General features: G+C 33.8%; 1 pseudogene; it reads left to right on the forward strand.

The window, feature by feature from the left end:
* Positions 1-12517: 12517 nt before the first annotated feature.
* Positions 12518-13331, forward strand: LOC103272400 (annotated as a pseudogene).
* Positions 13332-13936: the final 605 nt, after the last annotated feature.

The raw sequence follows: 13936 nt of genomic DNA on the forward strand, positions 1-13936 counted from the left end.
TTTAAATTTAAGTTATTGAGTTTTTCTATTATTATTCTGTTTTGTTCTTTCATTTAAATATAGCACACATATTTCATTTATATTTGTTTCCCCAAAATAATATTTTTAATATACCCTTCTTTGACTAAATGCATCACCTATTACCTAATGCCTAGAGCTGCAAATTCAGCCTTTTTAAATATCATTTAATTAGCAACAAGGAATTCAATTAGAATAAAATCTCCAGCAGCAACTGAAAAACAGTTGGAGTTTTATGGCTATATCAAATTTAACATTTAGAGTAGTTCTCTTTTGTCTCCAAAGGTTTTCTTTATTTCGTATTGAAACATTTAACATTTACTATTTCATAGAATTTGAAATATTTAGTTGTGTATAATTAGGTAAAAATTGCTTTCTCAAATTTAACATTTAGAGCAGTTCTCTTTTGTCTCCAAAGTTTTTCTTTATTTCATATTGAAACATTTAATATTTCATAGAATTTGAAATATTTAGTTGTGTATAAATAGGTAAAAATTGCTTTCTAAAAATAAATTTTCATATTTCCTTTCTGGTATTATATTAATGTGTCCTATCATTAGAGTTACTTAGGGCAATACTTCTCACACATATTATTTTATGAGTCATATGGGAAAATTATTAAAATGCAGAGTCTGATTCATTTGGTCTAGAAGTGGTTTTAAAATGTGAGCTTCTCACAATTTCCCGGATGGTGCTTGTGCAGCTGCCCATAAGTTTACAGTTTAGAAGACAAAGTTTTAAACAGTTTCCAGAGATATAGTTAGTGGCAGGGCAACCTGTGATCACCACTATACATCATTCTGATCAAAGGCTTTTTTGTAGTTTGTGTGTTAATAGTCTCACAATTTCTATAAAGAGAATAAGTTTAATTACAATAACTATTGTACTAAGTAAAAAATGGAAGTTTGGAGAGAATTAGGAATAGTTTAAGGTTATGACTGGTAGTTGTCAGGGCTAGGATACAAACACAGGGGTTCTCCTCCCCAGAGCCCAGCCTCTCAAGCATAGCAGGACAGACGCTTTCTCTCAGAAGCACTTTAAGTAAAGGTGTACACTTCAAGAGGCTAAATTTCTTAAACTGGAGCTACTGTTGGTTTGATGACTGTTTTTTTGTTTTTGTTTTTTCTTCTTTCATCTCTGGAAGGTATTTCTAGATGGTACCTTCTGGAAGGTAAGAAATGTCGCTAGACCCAACTTACCTCTATAATCATGTCCTGTTGGTTACAAGAAACATTTTAATATGGATAGGGGTAGACATAGGGATAGGAATAGGAATAGGAATAGGGATAGGGTGAATATGGTGGAATCTGTTGATATCGAACATTTCCTCCCTGTATAGACACAAAAAGAAAAAGAAAATTGCAGAGAATTGAGACAATGGCAGTTCAGTTGTTTCACAAAAATTGTCATTAAAAGCTTCCATTGTTAAAGTTGTTAGTATCATATACATGTATATAACATAAACATGACAGTTTTTCATACTTTTATTTAGATTTTCTCCTTCTGATAAGAAAACTTACCAGAAGCTATAAATGATAAAGCCTTTACGATTTTATTGTTACTGGACAGTTTTGTGGTTTTATGATTATAGGGAAACACACCAAACGGGTTAAATCATTTTTATAATATCACCTCCAAGCTACTACTTTGCCTTGCCTTGAGTATGATGGGAAGGATAAATTTACTGGTTTCAACTTAGGTGAAGTTTCTCCATCTCACTCTTTTAATTAACTTACTGTCTATTAAAACTCCTACATTCTTTAGTACTCTCTTCTGTCAATTCAGTCACCATTCTTTTTTCTGCATCTTTTTATTTGGTGACATTTTTATCTGCGTATTTCTTATAAGTTAGAAGAATTTTTAAAACCCTATCATACTGATCAAAATAATGAGACATAGAGGGTACATACATTAAGAAATATGTTCGAGAAATATAATTTTCTATCTTATTTAGCTACTCAGATTACTTTGATTACTTTATGATCATCCAAAAAAATCAGAAAGTGGAAACTTACCACATTATATGTGTAATTACAGCCTCTATGCTCCTTTATGCATATATTATACTCAATAGAATTAAAATTTCACCTGTACGATGACCCCTAATGTACCTAATTCTGAATTGCACCCCACATCTTTAAAATAAAAATAATAATTAAATTTTAAAAAAAGAATTTCAATTATTTTCAGGTCATTGTAGTTATTTACCAGACAAATAGTTTTGAGAGAATAATTGGCTTCTTTAGAGTGACATTATGAGTAACGTATGGAACTTTGACTTGTACTGTAAATAAATGAAACCAGCCTGCAGTTGAGAAATAGATAATATATGTATATTTTAGAAACAGATATTGACTCTTTTTTTAATTTTTAATTTTAAAGATGTGGGGTACAATTCAGGGTTAGGTATATAAGTATTCATTATGCAAGTACCTTTGTTGATGAGGTATTCTCCCCCTCTCCTGGCAGATTCCCACTACTGCCAATCCTGCCCCACCCTGGCAGTTTTGATTCTTCTAGTAAAATAGTTAATCACTGGAAGACATGTGTTTGAAGCACACTCTATTATAAGAAGAAAACTTACATAAAATCTTCTTCTATGCCGATGTTTCTGTAAAAAAAAAAAGAGATGAAAAATTCAATACATGTTTGACTATCAAGGTTTTCAGTGAAAGAAAGTGTCTCACCTCTTCAGATGATGAATCAGCTCCCTAAGAACAACAGGAAATGAGAAAATAGTTAATATCTTAATTTTCTAATTCAAGATTAAGTCTAAAAACACGCTTTGCAGCCACAAGAATGATTAAACTGAATAAAACAGATCATCCTTGGGAAATGATCTACTAAACTAGTTATTTTTGTGTGATAATGTCTTTAAGGTGGATGAAAAGTCGGCTTTTCTATAATTAATGTGCTATACTCAACTATCAATTCACTTTGGTTTATGCTTCTTTTGTTTGTAAATGGGAGGCAAAGTCTATCACCATAAATAAGAGAGTGAAAACTGAAAAGTGAGATTAAAAAAAAGAAAAGTGAGATTTTGATTTGTTTTTTGTAAATATTTAAGTAGCTTAAAATTTACTAACATACAAATATTTGACAAGCATTATGTTTCTCTTTATTCTTTTTACATATTTATATTTTCATTTTTATCCTTTTGTAACAAGATAATGAGATAAATTGTAATCTCATAGTCAATTTAGTTTTTGAAATATTCATTAGAATTTAGTGAGTAAATTGAAGTATTATTAGTTTTTGTGACCAATTTTTCAGTAACTAATAGAAAGAAAAGAAGAAAAAGGTGGAGGAAGAAGGAGGAGGAGAAGAAAGAGATCCAGAGAGGTCAAGTGCTTTTCCTAGTGACACATAGTTGCAAAGGACATTAAAAACTGAGACTTGGACTGGATGCAGTGGCTCATGCCTGTAATCCAAACACTTTGGGAGGTGGAGATCAGAGGATTGCCTGAGCCCAGGGTTTCAGACCAGCCTGGGAAACATGGCAAGACCTCGTTTCTAAAAAAAAAAAAAAAAAATTTTGCCATGCGTGGTGACTCCTATAGTTCCATCTATTGGAAGGCTAAGGTGAAAGAATTTCCTGGGCTCAGTTGGTGAGGCTGCAATAGCCATGATGTGCCACTGGACTCCAGTCTGTCAGGACAACTGAGTGAGACTCCAACTCAATAAATAAATAAATACATAAACAGTGAAAAAACAAATAAATCAACAAATTGATACTGGGTTCCATTGCTCACTCCTGTAATCCTAGCAGTTTGAGAGGCCGGGACAAGAAGATCGCTTGAGCCCAAAAGTTAAAGACCAGTCTGAGCAATATAGTGAGACCTCATCTCTACAAAAAATAGAAAAAAATAATCGGAAATGGTGGTGTACGCTTCTCGTCCTAACTACCCAGGAGCCTGAGGTGGAAGTATTCCTTGAACCCAGGAGGTAGAGGCTGTGATGAGCCATAATCATGAGATTGCACTCCAACTGAGTGACAGTGAGACCTGAACTCAAAAACAAAACAAAATAAAATGAACTGAGAACTCATGGCATTGACTAGATCTGGAGTTTGTTTGTAGTTTTAAAAAATGAGCTTTATTTTTTGAAAGGCTGAAATAATTGTATGTGTATGTTAACAGTAAGGTTGTGCAAAAAATGACTTGAATATTTGTGTTTTGACATCCTCTAATACTTGGGATCCACTTAAATGCATCTTATTCTTTCTTCAGATTTCTAACTTCAGATGGTCTAGAGCTTTTTTTATTTACATATATTTTATCATCTCTCAGTCCCACATATTTCTGAAGTTTTAAATTTGTTTTAAAAATTTCACATTAAACTAATTAGGTTTGAGTGTCTATGGGTACATATGTATTCTAAGTGCTCTAAGAACTTATATAGTTTAAAACAAGGAAAGTGTACATCCAGAAACATTAAAATGTTTAAAGCAGTACTCAGGAAATAAGAGAAACTCTTAGGATAGGGTCTGAGAGCATAGTCTTAAATTTTTTCCTGATACACTTACAGTCATGAAAACCATGAGAGCCAAGGTTAAGGCAAAGAAAAGGGCAATGAACTTCATACTTGACTGAGTCCTGTAAATGCAAATGTGAAAAATCAGGGACACATCCTTTCCTGCATTCATTGATCAAACTTTAATTGATGACACTGCTCCAAAGCATTGTGAGATATATTACAGATACAAAGAAAACTGAACTTCATTGCCTGACATCAAGAAACTTAGATATGAGTAGGAGACATTGGTAAGTAAAGATGAGTGCTCTGATATGAAAATACTAAGGTTCTCTAGAGAAACACAACGAACATCTTAGACCAAGAGACTGGGTGAAGTTGAAGGTAAAGAAGAAAATAAAGCTTGACTGATTATCAGAATGAGTAAAAAATGGTATTGGGAACCTGCAAAGCAATGAAAAAGAGAGAATGCATACTGTGTTGAAAGTGCAAATTGTTCAGTATGTAAGGAAGGAAAAACTAGAGACGGAATGACCACTTAGGTTGCTGTGACTTTACAGGGGCCTTAGATAATGATATTAGGGGAGATAATTAAGGTAGTATCTGAAGAGATATTAAGAAGGTAGAGTGACAAGCCATGGGACTGACTTTACAATAAAGTCAGTGAAAATGAGCTAGGAACTGTCTTGAGAACTGCATGGATGGTGTGGCCCTGAAATTAGAACACTGATGGTATTGGGTGGAGAAAAATCAAACTGAAAAGAAGTCACAGGGAAAAGATTTGTAGCTACTTTGAGAAACTGAATTGTTGAAAATGGTTTAATATTCCAAATGGTCTTAATCAACAACAACAAAAAAAATGTAAATGTAATCTGGAATCCTTTATGTTTGTAAAATTCCGTAGAGGCAAGTGACCTAGTTATGCTGCTGTTATAAATAAAAAATAAAACACATCACTCATTTCTAAATTACCGACATCCAAATAAAAACTTTTTCACTGTAAAATACAGTTGCCATAGTACTCACACATATGTGACATTTCCCCTTGCTAATTGCAAACAGTAAAGTAATTCATTAATAGTTAATGACTTTTTATTTTTCTAATCTGCCTTTACTTATGACTTGTGAGAGAACATTATAGTAACATTTTTGAACTAATTATAAAAAGATTCTACTTTATTTATTTATTTATTTATTTGAGTTGGAGTCTCACTCTGTCGGCCAGACTGGAGTGCAGTGGCCGCTCCCGGCCACCGCAGCCTCGACATGCTGGGCTCTGGCGACCCTTCTGCCTCAACCTTCCATGTAGCTGGAACTACAGGCTCGTGCTACCAGCCCAGCTCATTTTTTGATTTATTGTAGAGATGAGGTCTCGCCAAGTTGCCCAGGCAGGTCTTGAACCCGCTGGCTCAGGCAATCCACTCACCTCAGCCTCCCAAAGGCTCAGGATTACAGGCTGAGCCACCTAACCTGGCTCAAGATTCTACTTTAAGTAAGTCAAGCTCTCCAACACATAAAGCAGAGCTCATAATTTATGTCATTTACCTTGTTCCTTATTTATTGATTTTGCTTGGTTCTTCTAAACGGAGACATCCAGAGTTAGACAACTATGAACATTATTTATTTCTTAAAGTTTTTATACCACCTAATAGGTAAATTTAATTATCAGTCATTTTATAATATAAATAGTGTGAAAATTATAGTGTTTTTATGTGCACAAATTTATTTCAAATATGAAATAAAAAATCTTATGAGGAAAGTGGTCTTCTACTAACATAGAAAAATTTATAGATAGACATGATGCATAAATATATATTTAATGGTTATGAGAAAATATTTCCTGATTCATTAATAAAAATTTAGAATAGTAAGATCATTCTTTTCTGCTGTATTACAAATGATTGGAAGCAAGTTAAATAATATAAACTAATAAGATATAAAAGTCTAACCATTATACATATTTATTTTGCTGAATAACAGAATTGTTTATTTAGTTGAAGAGGTCAATTAAAGGGTATGAAAAATGTTTACTGATCAGAAAATATTAAATTTTTAAAAGTTACTTAAATTTTTAGCACAACACATACACTTACAAAAAGAGAACATATTTTATCTTATAAAATTTAGACTTCAACTTTAAGTTAATAATAAAAGTAATAATTTTGAAAAGATGTCTTATATCTAGACAAGGAAATAAAAAGGCTTCTAGAAAGTCCCACCAACAGAGAAGATGGAATACATCTCTTCCACATTCACCTTTGCTTACTTAGTACAGTGGTTTCTGATGTCAACTGATAGGAATCAAGATCCTGAACTCACCTTCCCATCCTGACCTAAGGTCCTTATTTTCTTTAAATTGTTCTTCATATTAAGTTATTAGTTAATAATACACATTTTTATAAATTTTCTTCAGTTAATTTTAGTGAACAAAAGATTAGACTAAAATATCATATTAGATTGTACACGAGCATATTACCTTTTACCCAAGATGAGACTCAAGAGTCAGTATAGCTGAAGCCTTAAGAGATGATGTGCTTTCCTAAAGAGCTCATGTATTTAAACACACTGGAAAACTCCATTTGTTTTTCTAAATAACATACATCATGAGATCATATTATGGAAACTGAAAGTAATGCCCACAATCTGTCTCTACAAATTCTAAATATAAACATAGCCAAGTGATTCTACAATAGAAGACTGTGAAGACAAAGCAACCAGGAAACATGGTTCCATCACATGTCAATTTCAGAATCAGTCTATGCATGTGTGAATAAGACAACAGGAAACGGATGCTGAAGGAACCCAAGCATAGACATGAGAGAAGTGATAAAAATGTTTTTTATAGAACTCCATTTACTCTATTTCAACAAATATGTGTCCTAGATGGGACAACTCTATGCCAAAGACAATACTTACCAAGTTATAAAATTTTACAAATTCTCTAATTAATAGTGATAACTTACATGATATAATTGGAGTCATTATAGATTGCAAAAGTATTTTTTCTACAAATCATTAGCTATGTTGTACTCTTACCTTCTTCCTTTGATTTCAGAATATATTAAGTAATAATGTGGATGTAAACATTTGCCAAAATTCAGTAGTCTTTGGGTATGTGTAAAAAAATTCTTATAATTAAAATCAAATGATCTATGTACTCAGTAATACATACCTCACACAATAACTGGATATCTATGTACAGAATTTCAGTGGATTTCCCTGGAGTTTTTAGGGTTCATATCTCAATGGAAGCCATATGTTGCCCTGGTAGCACTTTACAGAAAGAAGGCAAAGAATTTTTATTACATTCCTAGGCAAATTTGTATACAAATTCACCTACTACTAGTTGGATAATTCCATGTACTCAGAACAAACTATGCAAAACTCATTTGTGCAGTTTAGGTAAGTTATAAAGTCCAGTCCATTATTCTTCAGGTTGCCACATTGGACCATCAGAATTAACACCAGATGAGCCTGTCAAAATGCAAATTCTCAGCCCTCCTTTCCAAACTTGCTGAAATTGCTTCTTGGTGGTGCACCAGGAATCTGCATTTTCACAATACTTCGTCGTGATTCTTTGTGTACTGTAAAGTTTAAAAAATCTCTTATAGACTTGTAAATACATTCTTTGATTCCATAAATAAAACTATGGTTTCATTTTGCATCCAATTTTAAAAGGAAATATATTTTAGGTAAATCTTCTGTGCTATATTTGAGTAGCACCACTGGAAATTATGGCTATCTTCCAGGAATATGCAAAACAATACAAAACATTTATTAAAGCAAATCAATAATTATAATCAAATTAGATTAAAATGAATATTTCTTCTTTGTCATGAGATTTCTTTTTTTTTTTTTTTTTTGAGTTGGAGTCTCACTCTGTCACCCAGACTGGAGTGCAGTGGCCGCTCCCGGCCACCGCAGCCTTGACCTGCTGGGCTCTGGCGATCCTTCCGCCTCAGCCTTCCAAGTAGCCGGAATTACAGGCATGTGCTACCAAGCCCGGCTGATTTTTTGATTTATTGTAGAGATGAGGTCTCGCTGCCCAGGCGGGTCTCAAACCTGCAGGCTCAGGCAATCCACTCACCTCAGCCTCCCAAAGGCATGGGATTACAGGCTGAGCCACCGTGCCCAACTTGTCATGAGATTTCTAAGCATTTCTAAGATTCATAGCCTTTTCTCATGTGAAAAACAAATTTAATTCCTCGTACATTCTCAATGAAAAGGGGACAGATAGAGAGGGTTCAGTAACTATTGACCTATGTTTGATGAACTTCGCAGCAACATAGATGGCCTTAGAGGCTATAATACTGAGTGATCTATAGCAGAAACAAAGAACCAAGTATCACATGTTCTCACTCATATGCAGACCTTGAACAACCATCATAATACTTTAAGAAAAGCTTTGGTAGTAGTGGGAAACTGCCAGGGGAGAGGGACACATCTCTTCAACAAGGGTACCTGCATAATGAACATTTGTATACCTAACCCTGAATTGTACCCACACATTTAAAATTAAAAGTTTAAAAAAATCAGCTCTTTTAGAAATTAAAAAAAAAGTAAACTCAATTTAAATTATTTGGGAAGTGCAAAATAATGTTTTTTTCTTCAGTATTTCCTTTTCTCTTTCTCCTTTACTTTCTTTCCTCTTTATTTCTTCACTAACTTTTTATAGTAGTAGGATTTTCTCTAGTACATCTATGGTATTCATGTTCTAGTGTATAAATAGGACAACTAACTCTCCCAAAGCACTACCAATCAACAAATTATCAGGTAAGAAGAAGTGATAGATGTAAACATACACATTGAAAAACTACAATTAAATGCAACTCATCTATACTTTTTTGTTGGAACATGAAAACAGAGGGATAATTCTACTGATCAGTTTCTGCTTCCTCAAGTGAGAAAGTGTGAGGATTATATGTGACAGGTGGAGACAAGCATAGTGAACTATAAACACAGGCGTGCCCTTCCTGGATTAGTTAAGGTGTCACACTTCAGGAAGAGTAAGCCATTTTAGAAGGGTGATAGACTGGAATATGTCTTCATGTTTAACAAGTAAGTTTAACTAATATCTTATTCTCTTGAACCAATATCAAGTTCTTTGAAAATTTCAGGGCCTTTTGTGTACAAGGGAAAGATCAACAAAGACCTACTGCTATGTCACAGGAGTTTTAATACATTGGTTGTTTAAGGATGTAAGCTATGAATGAGTGTTGATAGTGATATTTATGCAGGAATTTTCTTCTATTTCTCCTCCAAATTTTCTCTTCTCTGCTTCCTCCTCCCTCTTCTTCAACCTTTTCTTCCCACTCCTGGTCCTGCACATTCTCCTTATTCTTCATTGCCCTTGATAAAATCAGGGAACACTTTATGACAGAAATCCATGGTATTTATTTATTTGAACACAAAAGGTTTGTTATATTTCTGTTTGAATTACTAAAATGAAAAATACCGCTATTGACAAGTATGAAATAGCATATGGTTCTCTACCAGATAAGATAGACTCTCCTTCATTCTGACTAAAGACAAGCTTTCTTCCTGTTCTTAACAAACTTACTGAATAATTTCTGAATCCAACAAGGTGAAAGGCTACAACAGATAGAGAAATCTAATTACATGAATCTAAATTTAGGATAAGAACGTTCACACTGAAGCTGCAGATCAATAAGCTTCTTATCTGCTTATTGATTTTATCAAAACTTTGAGATCATAAAGGAAGATTTGTAGAGCCATAAGAGAATAGGCTGAGGACAGATATCTAGCATGAGGGAGAGAAGAGAAAGCCCATTCAACTATCAGAGATGGAAGAGAATAGCAGAAGAAATAGGTACTTCTACACAGATTTAATACTGAAAAAGCCAAGGCAATGAAATATTAGAACTGAAATCCAAACATAAACTAATGTGGTAGTGGACACGGTGGTAACTTACTTTCTTAAATTAACTTTTAAAAATTCAGGTATTATAATAATAGTTGAAACTTGACTAATGAGAACATTTAAAAATCAACATACAAATAAAAATTGCTCCAATGTAAACATTAATTTTTGTCATTATACTCTTAAGGATAATAATTTTTACTAAATAAATCCTTTAAAGAATATTGATACTACATACTATTTTCCCAGTATAACCAAGATATAATGTCAGCATGTTATCAATATAAAAAAATCATTGAGGTGATTTGCATTGTTTTCTATTTTCAGTTATTATTATTAGCAATTATTTTATTTCAAGAACTTTCATGGTTAAAGTGGTTTTTGGTTACATGGATGATTTGCACAGTGGTAAAGAAGTGTTTGCTTTCAGTGTCCCCATCAACCAATTAGTGTACATTGAACTAACAGGTAATTTTTCAATCTTCAGTCCTCCACATTTCCCTTTCTAAGGCTTCAGTGTCCATTTTACCATTCTATATGCCTATTCAGATCCATATAACATAGTTTCTGAGTTATTTTACTTAGAAAAATGGCCTCTAGTTTCTTCCAAGTTGCAACAAAAGACATTATTTTGTTCCTTTTTTCTGGCTGAATTGTCCATGGCATTAGAAAATGCATTTAGAAAGACTAACTTCTAGGCAAATAATTTTTGACTAAAACTCCCAAAGCAAATACAACTAAAACAAAAATAAGTAAACAGGACTTAATTAAATTAAAAAACTTCTACGTAGCAAAAGAAATAATAATCAAAGCTTCTGCATAGCAAAAGAAATAATAATCTACAGATTGGTAGAAGATATTTGCAAACTATACATAAGACAAAGGACTAATATCCCAAATCAACAAAGAACCCAAACAAATCAGCAAGAAAGAAAGCAAAAAAAATCATTAAAAAGTGGGAAAATGACATGAATAGACATCTCTCAAAAGAGATATTAATGGATAATATATGAAAAAATGCTTGCCATCACTAATCGTCAGGGAACTGCAAATTAAAACCACGGTGAGATACCTCTTACACCAGTACAAATGCCCATTTAAAAAAAAATCAAAGAAACAGTTAATGCTGGTGTGGATGTGAAGAAAAGGGCATGCTTACATATTTTGATTGAAGTGTAAATTAGTACAACTCCTTGGAAATTGGTATAGAGATTTCTCAAAGAAATAAAAGAAATCTACCATTTGATCCAGGAATCCCACTACTAAGTATCTATCTCAAGGAACAGAGATCATTATATTAAAAAAGACACTGTACTCACATGCTCACTGCAGCAAAACCCACAATGACAAAAATGTGGAATCAACCTACATGCCCATCAAGTAATTAGTGAACAAAGGAAATGTGGTATGCATACACTTATGGATTACTATTCAGCCACCAAAAAGAATAAAACAATGTTTTGCAGCAACTTGTGGAATTGGAGAACGTCATCCTAAGTGAACTAACTCAGGAACAGAAAACCAAACACTACATATTTTAACTTGTAAGTGAGAGTTAAACTAAGGATCTTCAAAGGCTTGCAGAATAATATAATGAACACTGGAGACTCAGAAGGGGGAGAGGGGAAAGGGTGAAGCGATGAAAAATCACCTATGACGTATAATGCACACAGACGGGGGTAGTGGGTACACATAAAGCCCAAATTTCTTTACCACTATACAATGCAATCATATAACAAAAAACTATGTGTACCTCCTAAAGCTATTGAAATAAAGAAAAAAAAATTAAAGTCTTCTTCATGTAAGATTCAGAGTGTTACAATAATTAATTATGCAATTATGGCTACAGTTTTGTTTAGCTTACTGGTTTAAGATGAGATACCCAAATGTGTTGGATTTCATCTTAGCACCTATGCCTCCTTTGTACTAAAAGTATATGAAATGATAGTTTATTAATAAATATCAATGTTATTTAATAAAAAAGAAAGAACATCTTAATATTTTAAAACCTTCTAAGAATAAGGAAGAAAATGCAAAAGAAAGAACAATTAGACAATATATTTGAAAACATGAGAATTATCTCAATGATCAAGATTTCGGAGAGTGAATTAGAAGTTTAGTGAGATCTCTTCTCTAGCTGAAACCATGGAAGGTGCCAAAGAGAAGAAAAAGAAGATTCCTGCTGTGCCAGAAACTCTTAAGAAAAAGTGAAGGAATTTCACAGAGCTAAAGATCAAGCACCTGAGGAAGAAGTTTACCCCCAAAATGCTTCGAAAGGTGAGGAGGAAGCTTATCTATGAAAAAGCTAAGCACTATCACAAAGAATATAGGCAGATGTACAGAACTGAGATTCGAATGGCTAGAATGGCAAGAAAAGCTGGCAACTTCTATGGACTTGCAGCACCCAAATTGGCATTTGTCATCAGGATCAGAGGTATCAGTGGTGTGAACCTAAGGGTCTGGAAGGTGTTGCGGCTTCTTCGTCTTTGTCAGATCTTCAACAGAACCTTTGCTAAGCTCAACAAGCCTTCGATTAACATGCTGAGGATTGTAGAACCATGCATTACATGGGGGTACCAAAACCTGAAGTCAGTAAACGAACTAACCTTCAAGTGTGGTTTGGCAAAATTAAGAAGCGAATTACCTTGACAGTTAATGGTTTGATTGCTCGATCTCTTGGTAAATATGGCATTACCTGCATGCAGGATCTGATTCACGAGATCTCAACTGTTGGAAAACATTTCAAAGAAGCAAATAACTTCCTCTGGCCTTTTAAATTATCCTCTCCGTGAGGTGGCATGAAGAAAAAAGACCACCCATTTTGTAGAAGGTGGAGATGCTGGCAACAGGGAAGACCAGATCAACAGGCTTATTAGAAGGATGAACTAAGGTGTCTGCCATGATTATTTTTGTTAACTGGTGAGTTTATAAACAATGCCAACTTTCAAATGAAAAAAAAAAGAAATTTAGTAAGACAGATTAATTTAGTGATAAGTAAGAATGAGAAGTTTAACAACAGATGCTGGCATGCTGTAGAGAAAAGGGAATGCTTCCACACTGTCACCAGGAATGTAAGCTAGTTCAACCTTTGTGGACAGCAGTGAGGGATTGTCTCAAAAAACTAACAATTGAGCCTCCATGTGATTCAGCAATCCCTCTCCTGGGTATATATCCAAAGGAGAGTAAAATACTCTACAAAAAGGACACCTACACACATGTTTATTGCAGCTATTTTCATAACAGCAAAAACATAGACCCGGATGCCCCTCTAAAGTGTACTGGATAAAGAAAATGTGGTACATACACACAGTGAAATATTGTGCAGCCATAAAGAAGGACAAAATTATGACCTTTGCAGCAACATGGATGTAGCCAAGGGTCATAATAGTAGGTGAACAATCACAAAAACAAAAAACCGATTACCACATGTTCTCACTCACCAGCAGGCCCTGACCACTGACCAAAAGCATAAGGGTGGGATTGGCAGATGCTGGACACTGCTAAGGGAGGAAGGGTGTTTTTGTTTTTGTTTTTGATTTAGTGACATTTTTATCTGTGTGGCAA

The sequence above is a fragment of the Carlito syrichta genome, unplaced genomic scaffold, assembly GCF_000164805.1.
Source record: "Carlito syrichta isolate Samal-C Ts95f unplaced genomic scaffold, Tarsius_syrichta-2.0.1 Scaffold312467, whole genome shotgun sequence".
In the NCBI taxonomy this organism is placed as follows: Eukaryota; Metazoa; Chordata; class Mammalia; order Primates; family Tarsiidae; genus Carlito; species Carlito syrichta.